General features: G+C 32.1%; 1 non-coding gene across 1 annotated transcript; it reads left to right on the plus strand.

Annotated features, from left to right (window-relative positions):
* Positions 1-2,001: 2,001 nt before the first annotated feature.
* LOC111543440 lies at positions 2,002-2,188 on the plus strand. Its single transcript, XR_002731863.2, has one exon. It is a non-coding gene; the product is annotated as a U2 spliceosomal RNA (small nuclear RNA).
* The last annotated feature ends 6,435 nt before the right edge of the window (positions 2,189-8,623 follow it).

Below are 8,623 nucleotides of genomic sequence, written 5' to 3' on the forward strand. Positions count from 1 at the left end.
GTTGTGTCTGTCTTAGTATAGCTAAACTTTGACTTTACTTTCTGATTCACATGAATCTTCCAAAGACTCTGGTTAAAGTATTCTATTTAGTTGTTCAGTCCACTGAAAATTAGGTATAAGCTGAAGAAAAAATCTTCAGCGAAGATTGAGCTCACTTAGTCTATTCTTATTGTCTCTGATACCCTTACTTTTCAATTCCTGGCTGCCTTGTATACTGTTCTATGCCTTTATTTGGTAGCTGAATTGTGATAAATCTACATTAGTTTTTTTTCGCCTCATTCTTATTTGGATTCTAAGGCTTTAGCTGGCTATATTTCATCTGTTTGAATAATCCTCAGGCATTGTTTCTTCAACTATTCAGCCTTATTTTCTCTCTCTTATTTTTCAGTCTCCAGTTACCCAGATTAGACCACATAACTGTAACTACGTATTATCCTTTATCTCTTAATTGTTATTCATGTTTTACTTCTTATATTCATTCTGGATATTTTCTTCAAATCTATCTTCCAGCTCATTATTCTCTCTTCGGCTTAGTGTATTCTTTTGTTAAACACATTTATTTTATTGATTTATATACTTGTCAGTTCTCTGCCATATTTGTCTATCTTCTATCTTTTTGAACCTGTTAAGCATTATCTACATAATTACATTTTCTGGACCTCTTCCAGGTCTATTTTTATTTTTTATTGTGTTTTGCTTTGTAATAATAATGAGTTTTGTTTCCTTCCAAGTAAGGGGTAAAGTATAGTGAATACCATATATAAGAATTGTAGAGATATTTCAAGGAGTAGAATTAATTTACATCCCTGTAAAGAGGGTGTTTGTTTACTTTTATTGTATGTCAAGGGCAATAGCAACCTGTGATAACCTTAATCTGTTCAGAAAAGTTTAGATTATTTAGAGCAAGGCTGCAGTTTTTGAACATGCTAGTATATTTCTGATTCATTCTCACCAGTATAAATTATCATTTTATGGTCTTAACATAAAGTGTAGGGGGTTTAAAAGCTTCTTCTACTTGCCATTTTTCTGGACTCCATTTTTTTTTTTTTTTGTTCCCTATTTCCTCTAGGCTGTCAAAGTATCTGTTTAACTTTTTTTATATATCAGCTTCCTCTTCTGAAATTACTAGATGCTTCTAGGGGAAAAGTAGCTAAATACCAGTACTACTACTTTTTTTTTTTTATTTCTATGCTCCTTCACTGCCTTATTAGTTTCCTGTTTCTACCTAATGAGTTTAAAAAACAAAACAAAACAAAACAAAAAAACCAAAACTATTTCCTGAATTTCTAGCTTTTCTTAGCAGGGAGGTTGATCCAAATTACTTAGGTCTCCATTTCTCTATATGAGTATCTGCAAGCACGACTTTACTACAAACTATTTTTTTCTTAAACCAAGGAATAAGGAAAAGCTATGTTTAACTTACAAACATTTTTAAAAAATTAAGTTAGGGCCCTAATACACATAAACATGCATTAAATGGTTTATGATAAAGGGCTTAGAAAAATGTTTTTCTCTGAATTGTGCTTATATCATCAACATCTGGATTATCATTTATTGTCTTCTATGTATTATAGTTGCTGAAGGCTGATGATAAAGTCATGTCAGAATCATCACAATGTTTTATTAGCTGTATCTGGCCAGACATGCTAATTATAATATAGGTGACATCTCTGTCACATTTGTTCAAAGATCACACTTAATATAATCTTGATTAGATATATGTATAGCTATGATTGTTCAATTCTGTGTAGCTAAGCATATTATGGTTGTATTGTTTAGGAGTGTTGACGTAATTATCTAAAAATCTCCAAAATTTTAGTGGCTTTATAAAATATAATTGTATAATCTTCTCATGTAATTGTCCTAACTTACAGTTCAGACTGGCTGTCACTCTCTCCCTTTCCCGTAAGTAGTAACTCAAAGACCTTGGCTATTTACCTCTGAAGGTCCACCACCTCTTAAAACCTTGTCATCAGAGATTGCATCAAGCAAAAGAAAGAAATCACTTCTCAGTCTTTTGATTAAGATCAAGTATAGCATCTGTTCTTATCAGTTAAATATCTTATATATTCTCTTTCTCAAGACAATATTAAATGGATTGTTTGAAATAGCAAATGGAACATAAGTTGGTTTTGTCTACTCCATACATTAACCTGGCACTGCAGTACTGCCAGGAAGAGAAAGAAGAAAAAAGAGAGAAAGAGAGAAAGAATGAAAGAAAGAAAAAAAAGAAGGAAAAAAGAAAGAAACAAGAAAGAAAGAAAGAAAAAGAAAGAAAGAAAGAAAGGGAAAGAAAAGAGAGAAGGAAGGAAGGAAGGAAGGAAGGAAGGAAGGAAGGAAGGAATGAAGAAAGGAAGGAAGGAAGGAAAGAAAAAGAAAGAAAAAGTTTAGGCAAAGAAGCAAAAAGAAAAAAATAATCACTACCACGCAGATGATATCACTACAATTATAACTCAGATTCTTTATCTACAGGGAATGTAGGAAATGCTACATGCCCAGAGAAAAGAGGAAACAGGCATCAGTGAATATCTGATAGTTTCTGACCCAATGGTAAAAACACCCTCATTTGTAAATAGGCATACTATTGTCTTCTGGGAACAAAATGCTGCCTTTTTTTTTCTTCCAACCAGAAAGAGAGTAAATAAAGAAGAAAATAATAGAGGTTAGATGCTATAGATATCTTTGTTTCTGTTAATTATAGAATTCTAGGTTGACCCTTTGCAATAACACATACATGCACATCTATACAACAACAAAACAATACTATTGTCCTATATAGTTTTTGTCTTCCATGCACTGTGTATTACACATTTGCACTTCTAATAATACAAACTGAAGTTCAATAACTGAATGTTTTGCTCTTCTGTTACTTAATTTCTAAACTGCATGCATTGTGAAGGCAGTAAATATAAATGAAAGACCAATATAGACAAATCTTGTAAAATCTTGAGAAAGTAACATTGTTATAAATTTTAAGATAATTCATTAAACAAACAATGTCAATTTTTAGACAATGGGATAAAATTAGAAATCAATATGGGGAGATAAGAGAAAAAATTGAAAAATGCATGTATATTAAACAACACACTTCTACATAACACATGGGTCAAAGAAAAACTGTCAAGAGAAATTTGAAAATATTTTGAACTAAATGAAAATGAAAGTAAAATATATCAAAATTTGTGTACTATAATAAAGTGATGCTTAGAAATTTCTAGATTTGAATATAAAATAGGAATAATACAGTTCTAAAATCAATAATAGAAGGACTTCCCTTAGGAAACTAGAAAAATGATAGTAAATTAAATCTACAATGAGCAGAAGAAAAGAAATATTAAAGTAGAAATCAATAAAAGACAGATGTTCAATAGAAAAAAAATCAATAAAACCCCAAACTGCTTCTTTGAAAAAAATCAGTAAAATTAATAACCCTTTTGCCAATTTAATAAGAAAAAAAAGAGAAAGGAAACAAATTACATCTGAAATGAAAGAGGGCTTATTAGTACAGAATTCATGAACACTGAAAAATAATAAAGGTGTACTATGAACAACTCTATGATCACAAATTTGAAAACCTAAATGAAATGGGCCAGTTTTTTGAAAGACACAATCTGCCAAATTTCAGACAAGAAGAAATTATCCATCTAAATTGACCTATAATTATTTTTATAATGAATAAGTAATAATGTGTAAAAACAGAATGTATGAGGCCTAAATGGGTTTATTGGTGAATTCTAATATGGAATTAAAAAAAAATTATGCTAAATTCTTGCAATGCCTTTCAGATTATAGAATCAACGTGAATGCTTCCTAAAAAATTCTATGAGGCCAGCATTAATCTAATGCCCAAACCACGCAAAAAGACTACAAAGAAATATGACTACAGACCAATATTTTTCATAAACATAGATACAAGAATTCTCTGTACAACACCAAAAATTTAAGCTAAATAATATATAGAATGAATTATACATCACAACCAACTGAGATATATCCAGGTAGGCAAGGCTGCTTAAACATTCAAAAATCAATTTATAATCCATCACATCAACAGACTAAAGAAGAAAAAAAATCATCTCAATAGATACAGAAAAAGTACTTGAAAAATTCAATATCCATTCATGATACAACAAAAAACTAAGTAACCTAGTAATGAAGAAGAAATTCTTCAATGTGTATTCACAACAAAAACTACAGTTGACATTATATTTAATGGTGAGGAATTTAAACTTTTCTCACTAAGAAAAGACCAAGGTAAGGATGACCTTTGCCACCACTAATTTTCAACATTATACTGCAAGTCCTAGCCAATGTAGTAATACAGAAAAAGAAAGTAAAATATATACAGATTGAGAAGGCAGAAATGAGAAGATCTGCTCAAAGATGACATGATTATCTGTATAAAAAATAAAAACAATTGTGACAGAGACTCCATCTCAAAAATAAATAAATAAAAATAAAAAATAAAAATAATTAAAAAACTGGAACTTATAAATGAATATAGCAAGATTGTATGATACATAACTAATGTACAAAAGCCAAATGCTTTTTTAATATACTAACAATGAACAAGTAAAATTCGAAATTAAAAACACAATACCATTGACATTAGCTCCTTCTAACATGAAATACCTAGGTATAAATATAACCAAATATGTGTAATATCTATGTGAGAAAAACTACAAAACTGATAAAAAGAAATGAAAGATAAATTAAGTAAATGGAAAGGTATCCCATGTTCATGGATAAGAAGAAAAAATATTGTCAAAATGTCAGTTTTTTCCAACTTTATCTATAGATATAACAGAATGCCAATAAAAATCCCAGAAAATTATTTTGTGGATATTGTGGATTTTGTGGATATTGATAAAGTGACTCTAAATTTTACATGAAGAGGCAAAAAATTCAGTAGAGCCAACAAAATATGAAGAAGAATTTGGAATACTGATACTACTTGATTTCAAGATTTAATTTAAACCTACAGTAATCAAGACAATGTGATAGGCAAAAAGGTAGACAAATCGGTCATAAATAGAAAAGAGAACTCAGAAATAGTGCTACATAAATATAGTCAAATTATTAAAGAAGAGCTAATACAATGAAGGAAAGATAGTCATTTCAACATATGGTGCTGAAAGAACTGGACATAACATGAAGCAAAAATTAAATTAGACACAACTCTTACATCCTTCACAAAAATTAAAATGGATTATAGACCCAAATGTAAAATGTAAAACTATAGAACTCCTAAGAGATAACAGAAAAGAAAACTTAGATGATCTTGGACACGGTGATGACTTCTTAGATACAACACCAAAAGCAAAATACATTTAAAAATAATTAATAAGCTGGACTTCACTAAAATTAAAAACTTCTGCTCTGCAAAAGATAATGTCAAGAAAATGAGAAGATAAGCCATAGATTGGGAAATAATAGTTGAAAAAGACACAACTGTTAAAGGACTGTTATCCAAAATATACAAAGAACTTTTAAAACTTAATAATAAGAAAAGAAACATCTCAGTTATAAAGTGGGTCAAAAATTTATCCAGGCATGGTGGCAGGTGCCTGTGGTCCCAGCTACTCAGAAGGCTGAGGTGGGATGATCACTTGAGCCTGAGAGGTTGGGCTAAAGTGAGCCATGATTGTGCCATGGCATTCCAGCCTGGGCAACAGAGCAAGACCTTTTCTTAAAAATAGAAAAAATAAAAATAAAATAAAATAAGAAAAACTTAAAAAGATTAAAAATAGACCAAAGGCCTTAACAAGACACCTCACCAAAAGCATATGCAGATGGAAAGTAAGCATTTAAAGAAATGTCTACATCAGGGAACTGCAATCTAAAGGAATACTACTACATGCCTATTTAAATCACCAAAATCCAAAATACCGACAAAACCAAAAGCTAGTAAAGATGCAGAGCAATAGGAACTCTCGTTCATTAACAATGAGAATGCAAAATGGCACAGACACTTTAGAAGACAGTTTGGCAGAATTTTACAAAACTAAATGTGCTGTTACCATATGATCTAATACTTGTGCTTTTTGATATTTATCTAAAGAAGTTGAAAACATATGTCTACACAAAAACCCATACACAGAGGTAAGCCCTTATTTATTATTGCCAAAATTTGGAAACAATCAAGATGTTCTTTAGTAGGTAAGTGGATAAATAAACTCTGGTACATCCAGGCAATAAAATATTATTTAGTGCTATGAAGAAATGAGCTATCAAGCCATAGAAAGACACAGAGAAATCTTAAATGCATGTTACTAAGTTAAATAACTTAATTTGAAGAGCCTATGTATTAGTCAGGATTCTCTAGAGGGACAGAACTAATAGGATCTATATATCTATATCTATATATGGAATCTATTAAGTAGTATTAACTCACATGATCACAAAGTCCCACACAGGCTGTCTGCAAGCTGAGGAGCAAGGAAACCAGTCTGTGTCCCAAAGATGTAGAACATGGAGTCCAATGTTGGAGGGCAGGAAGCATCCAGCACAGGAGAAAGATGAAGGCTGGGAGGCTAAGCTAGTGTAGACTTTTCAGGGTTTCCTGCCTGCTTTATATCCGGGCCATACTGGCAATTAATTAGATGGTGCCCACCCAGATTAAGGGTGTGTCTGCCTTTCCCAGCCCACTAACTCAAATGTTAATCTCCTTTGGCAACACCTTCACAGACACACCCAGGATCAATACTTTCCATCCTTCAATCCAGTGGAGTTGACAGTCAGTATCAACCATCACAGGCTACATACTGTATGATTCGAAATATGACATTTTGGAAAAGGCCAAACCATGGTGACAGTAAAAGAATTGGTGTTTGCCAAGGGTTGGAGGGGTTAAGAATAGAAGAATGGATAAATAGTGGAAACACAGGGTTTTAGGGTGGTAATAATACCATTTATGGTACTATAATGTATACACACTATTATACATTTGTCAAAACCCATAGAATGTACACCACCAAGAGTAAACCCTAAAGTAAACTATTGACTCTGGGTGATAATGATATGCTAATGAATGTTCACCAGTTATAACTAAATATCATTCTGTTTAGGGATGTTGATAATAGGGGATTGGAGATGTTGTAAGTACATGTGTAAAAGTGGGAGATATATAGCAATCTCTAAATTTTGCTGTGAACCTAAAAATGCCCTAGAAACAATAAAGTCTAAAATAAAGTAAAATAAAATAATTGTTGACAGCGACATGTATAGTAGCAGAAATAGGTAACAAAACTTTTTAAATTCCCGTTTTTAATTGCCTCTTAATAATTTTGACAACGTTAGTCCAAGTTTTAGGTATGCAACCAAAGTTCAGTAAAATGGGATTGTTTTTGTCTCAGCAATACATTTCCAATATATTCTTAAAACTCATCAGTTTCTCTTACTGTGCTTTTGAAGGGGGTCAAGGTGTGCATTGGAGTTTCCTCTAGTAACAAGGTTAAACAAAAGCTGGCAACCAAACCAAAAGAGCAGTAAAACAAACAATTACCATCGAATCTCTACCATATTGTCATGAACAATGTCCGGAGCACAGGACTCAGGCACTGCTTTCACTGTGGGATGCCCAGATTGTGGGGCACAACTGGCTGGAGAGACCTCAGTTGCTGAGGGGAGAAAATGGGGGTCCAGAGGTGGGCTTCCAGTCCTATCCAGGTTACGGCACAACACAAAGACAAAAAACAAACAACTAAGGGACCTGGTCTTAGTCAGGCTGCTGAAACAGGAACAGAACCCCAGATCCAAAGATCAGGGGGTCGCACAGCTTGGTTTTGCCTTAGACTTTATAGAGAGGAACAGAGAAGTTATAGGTGGTGTGCTTTTACAGGTGACAGATGGTTTTTAACCAACCAGTACATGTTTATATCTATGTCTAGATAGTTTTGAGGATAAATAGTTCAGCTAATCATTTCTAAGATAAACAATGGGAATTTAAAGGGTCTATATCTGGCCTTGCCATGGACAGCAAGGGGGTCATACTGTTATCTAAATTGTATGGAGAAAGATAACTTAGACTGTTAGCTAAGTTATGTGGGGAAAGGCGGTTCTTTGCTGTAAACCATTTTCATAAAACACCGTCAGGGATTTCTTAACTGGTGCTATTTTCCAGGAGCACAGGACGGGAAAATTCCAACATTGTCAACCCTTTTATATTTATTGTTTAATATTTACAAGTGGTTTGTCAATCATTTTTCTCATCTTATACTATTTTTCCTATTTCCTTCTCTTTTGATTTTCTTCAGAGAAACTATGTTTTGTTTTCTGGTGTTTCACGTAGGTTATGTGGAAGTTATAAATGTTTTGTAAACTAGCCATAGTTGTCTTTCAGTATATTAAATACAAATATATATCTATATATCACTAATGATTAAAGACAATGTAAAGTTATCCTTTTCAAAATAATGTACTTAGCCTAATTTCTTCTGCTAATACCTTCCTTATTTGTAAGTCTAAGTTAACACAGGTCTAGTCAATTATAGACCTAGATTATGAGAATTTTATTAATTTGAATTCTAAAATTTTACATACCATATGAAATCTTCAAACTTATTTTTCCATTCAATTTATAATCAATAAGTAAATATTATTTTGCACATAACTATACAGTAAT

Source organism: Piliocolobus tephrosceles, chromosome 14, assembly GCF_002776525.5.
Source record: "Piliocolobus tephrosceles isolate RC106 chromosome 14, ASM277652v3, whole genome shotgun sequence".
NCBI lineage: Eukaryota > Metazoa > Chordata > Mammalia > Primates > Cercopithecidae > Piliocolobus > Piliocolobus tephrosceles.